Source organism: Penaeus monodon, chromosome 26 (assembly GCF_015228065.2).
Source record: "Penaeus monodon isolate SGIC_2016 chromosome 26, NSTDA_Pmon_1, whole genome shotgun sequence".
In the NCBI taxonomy this organism is placed as follows: Eukaryota; Metazoa; Arthropoda; class Malacostraca; order Decapoda; family Penaeidae; genus Penaeus; species Penaeus monodon.
In genome coordinates, this window is record NC_051411.1 from 34,539,806 (window position 1) to 34,544,805 (window position 5,000).

General features: G+C 36.1%; 1 protein-coding gene across 1 annotated transcript in view; it reads left to right on the forward strand.

The window, feature by feature from the left end:
* The first annotated feature begins 1,503 nt into the window (after positions 1–1,503).
* LOC119590108 (sulfoquinovosidase-like) overlaps positions 1,504–5,000 on the forward strand; it is a 19,464-nt gene continuing 15,967 nt past the window's right edge. Inside the window, exon 1 of the mRNA XM_037938875.1 lies at positions 1,504–1,531. The gene's annotated coding sequence lies outside the window, so the exon portion shown is untranslated. The remainder of the gene's footprint in view (positions 1,532–5,000) is intronic.

Consider the following 5,000-nt stretch of genomic DNA (forward strand, 5'->3'; position numbering starts at 1 on the left):
AATACCTTATCTTCCGGGAAACTGCCTACGTTTTTTTTTCACAAGCAGCACCAGTATCGGTGCCACAATAAAAAAGACAACTCATTTGCAACTCAGTATCTGTTTTACAATAAAAGAGACCTCACATTCAGTCACTATCTTATTAATTGTCTACAGTGCCTGCTGTGTATAGTGATTACTTCAAGAAACAAAAACACAAATGTAGATATAGAAAGGGTAATTATGATGATGATGGTGGTGATGGTGATGATGATGATGAAGCTATAGAACTAATGGTGATAATAATGATTGCACTGACAAAGATGATTGTTATAATATCAATATTTATAATGATGATAGCAATCACAGTGGTAATGACAGTGATGATAATGATGAAAATAATCTTGATAAGAATGATAATCACAATCTAATAATAACAATAATAATAATACCAATAAATTATGTAAGTTGAAGTAATATCTATTTATCACCTACGACCTTTTGCAAGTGGTTGTAGGTGATCCTTAAAATGGTATTTAGAAAAAAAAAGAAAAGATAAATTTTGGTCCGACGTATTTCTTTTTTTTTGGGGGGGGAGGGGCACTCAAAACTGAGACTTGACAATGATATATATTTTAGATAGATAGATACATACATACATAGAGAGAGAGAGAGAGAGAGAGAGAGAGAGAGAGAGAAAGTAAGTGAAACTGCAATATCATTCATAGTCTCATTCTTTCTCTCTCCTCTCACGCTTCCTCCTTCTCTCTCTCTCTCTCTCTCTTTCTCATCCCCTCTATCTTTTCATAATAACACCTTTACAATTCTTATATTTTTTTCTCTTTATAATTCATCATCACTTTGCCAGTTCCAAAAGATATGGTTATACATTTCAAGATTTTTTTTCACCTAATAAACCAAATTACGTAACATTATAGACTGTAACCTGAGCACATGTCTCGGATTTCCCATATTTTAGGCGTCATTTGGAAGATTCCCATGACCCCCCCCACCCCAGTCCCCTCCCTTCCCCCCCTCCCCTCTTGTCGCAGCGCTCTCGATACTTCTTTCTCTCCTATTCTCTCTCTTTTCTATTTTTTTCTATCTCTCTGTCTCTTTCTTTCTTTCTCTCTCTGTGTCTTTGTCTTTCTCTCACTCTCTTTCTTTCTCTCTCCTTCCACCCTTCTCTCTCTCTCTGTCTTTCTCCCTTCCCCCTCTCTTTCTTTCTTTCTTTCTCCCTCCTTCCCCCCCTCTCTCTTTCTCTCTCTCTCTCTCTCTCTCTCTCTCTCTTCTCTCTCTCTCTCTCTCCCTCTCTCTCTCCTTCCATTCCTTCTCACCCTCTCTTTCATTCCCGAAGACATTCAAATACATTATCAGCCGCTTTCACCATCATGACGTCAAGAGAAATGGGAAAAAGACAGATGCTGATAAAAGGGGTCTAGAGATAACATGTCTGGGGGTGGGGTGGGGTGGGGGGTGGGGGGAGGGGAGAGGTAGGAGGAAAAATAACTAAGTTCTCTCATATCAAACGCGACTCTGTCCAAGTGAACAGGTACGTCTGCCTAATTCATATTATTATTAACCTCTTTTCTATTTTATTCAATTATTGCTGTCCTTATTATTACTATTATCATCATTATTTTTACCATTATTATTAATACTATCATTATCACTATTACTACTACTACTACTACCATTACTACTTTCTTCTTTTAACGGTAGGTTCATGTCTGAGCCGCCGTGGTCACAGCATGATACTTAATTGTAGTTTTCACGTTGTGATGCTCTTGGAGTGAGTACGTGGTAGGGTCCCCAGTTCCTTTCCACGGAGAGTGCCGGTGTTACCTTTTAGGTAATCATTCTCTCTATTTTATCCGGGCTTGGGACCAGCACTGACTTGGGCTGGTTTGGCCACCCAGTGGCTAGGTAGGCATTCGAGGTGAAGTTCCTTGCCCAAGGGAACAACGCGCCGGCCGGTGACTCGAACCCTTGAACTCAGATTGCCGTCGTGACAGTCCGACGCTCTAACCATTCGGCCACCGCGGCCTTGACGATCATGGGCTTTCCATGATTTTTCTTGGCAATTTAGAGCGGTGGTTTGCCATTGCCTTCCGCCCGGTGTTTTTATCGAGTCACCATCTCTATTTACCCGGCACTGACTTGGGCTGGCTTGGCCACCCAGTGGCTAGGTAGGCAATCGAGGTGAAGTTCCTTGCCCATGGGAACAACCCGCCGGCCGGTGACTCGAACCCTCGAACTCAGATTGCCGTCGTGACAGTCTGGAGTCCGACGCTCTAACCATTCGGCCACCGCGGCCCCACCATTACTACTACTACTATCATTTTCATTAATATTATCATCATTATTGTTTGTTCTATTATTATTGTTATTATTATCATTATAATTATTACTACTTCTACTACTATTATTATCATATTATTACTATTAGCATCTTCTTTATTAATAGTTTCATTATCATTATCATCATTATTGTTATCATTATCACTATTTCTATAATAATGATAATAAATAATAATAATGAAATAATAATAGTTATATTTATAATAATGATAATAATAACAATAATAACAACAGCAACAACAACAAAAATAATATAGCAGTAATAATAATAATAGTAATAATAATGGTAATGGTAATGATCAAGGCAATAATAACAATAATGATAATAATTCTTATTACTATCACTATCATAAAATCATAAGAGTAATAACAGTAATCATCATAATTGCCATAATTATCTTATTATCACCATTACCATCGTTATCATAATTATCATTAAATTATTATTATCGTCATTATGTTGATGTCAGTATCGTTGCCATGTAGTATTATTATTGTAAATACCCTTATTATCATCATTAATTACAATAATCCTCTTTATTCTTGTCATTATCATTATTGTCGATTTATCACCATCATTATTGTCAATAATATTTTCATTATAATTATCATCGCATTTATGATAATTATTATAATCATTAATATTATCTTTCCCATAAATATAATCACTGCCAAAGCTATTTGCATTTGCCTTAATCCCTTTAAATATATTACATGTCGAATAATAAATGATAATAAACTATTGTTAGCGAACTGAACGTTTCATACATAACAAAATCTATATAATATGTAAAAGTCTCGCCACTTTGGTATATTAGGTCGTGAGGATTGCGTCATTGGTACCTTTCCTCAGATGCTGGGGATTCACCACTACCCAGGCGGTCAAATCAGTGTTTGTATGTACGCACACACACATTTATGGTGTGTGTGTGTGTGTGTGTGTGTGTGTGTGTGTGTGTGTGTGTGTGTGTGTGTGTGTGTGTGTGTGTGTGTGTGTGTGTGTGTTTATGCATGTATATATATACATATATATAATATATATATATATATATATATATATATATATATATATATATATATATATATATATATATATATACATAGGCACATACATATACATACACTTATATATATATATATATATATATATATATATATATATATATATATATATATATATATATATATGTAGGTAATGTCTAAAGCCGCGGTGGCCGAATGGTTAGAGCGTCGGACTCAAGACTGTCACGACGGCAATCTGAAATCGAGGGTTCGAGTCACCGACCGCCGCGTTGTTCCCTTGGGCAAGGAACTTCACCTTGATTGCCTACCTAGCCACTGGGTGGCCAAGCCAGCCCAAGTCAAGTGCTGGTCCCAAACCCGGATAAATAGAGAGAATGATTACCTAAAAAGGTAACACCGGTACTCTCCGTGGAAAGGAACTGGGGACCCTACCACGTACTCACTCCAAGAGCATCACAACATGAAAAATACATGCTGTGACCACGGCGGCTCAAACATGAACCTACCGTTAAAAGAAGAAGAGGTAATGTCTGCTCAAGAACATGTCATAGAACCTGAAAAATACATATCTCTCAAGATTGCGGAGGCTGGTAGCCAAGCATAAGATCAGCTCAATATCGTTAGTTTAAATAGACTACCAAAAACCACAGTGGATCGTGGAATTTTAAAATAAATGTTAAAATGGCCCAAACATAAAATTAAATTGTCTGTATTTGTACTGTAATGTATCGCTCATCTTCAGACTGTAAAAATAATTATAATAATAAGTGATAATAACAAGAATAATAATGATAAGAAATAATAAAAATCGTATTGGAGAAAAGTACAGAATGATTACATACGAGGAGTGCAGAGAAATAGTAATAATAACAATTCTTAATAGTTTTTTCTCATTAACGTTTGATGGCATCAAAGTCCACTGTAACTGGCACTCCTGTACGCATGATACTTTGATACAGGTAGCCCCACTCTGTCTCCAATGAAAATCCTAGCTGGCAACTTGGCTTCATTGTCTTTATTCATTAGATATTAAATACTGATCTTATTTTTTTAAATATTTTTTTATATTTCTTTTTTTTCTTGGTTTCTTTTTTATTATCATTTTTACCATTAATATTACTGAACTATTTTTTCAAAGAAAATGCAATAAAAAAATAACAGTTACCATCATATATCGCACAGACTGGTTGGGCCAAAAAGGGGGGCGGAACCAACAACGTCATCACGTTTAACAACTGAGAGTAGATGTAGATAGAAACATACTTCTTTGTAAAATTTACTCGATATTGCTAATAATTGCAAGAGGGAAAATCAAAATTCCCCATTTCATTTATGATAATGATGAGTTCCTTATCATAAACAGCCGTGAGAATACTGTGAAAAGGTTGATTTAATTTTCGGGTTCGACTGGCTGCATGGAAGTGGGGCTACCTGGTTATATGTAGCTTGCCGGTACCGTTGATGTCATGCGCAGGGTCTAGAGAACTACTTGTCTAAACATTGGTCATACCCTTAACAGATAAAGCTAAGCAGAACGGCAGAGTGACGAGACCTTACTTGTATAGACACTGGTATACCATTTGCTGATAAATTTACATAATCATATATTGTACATCATAACTTTCATTTTTATTGTC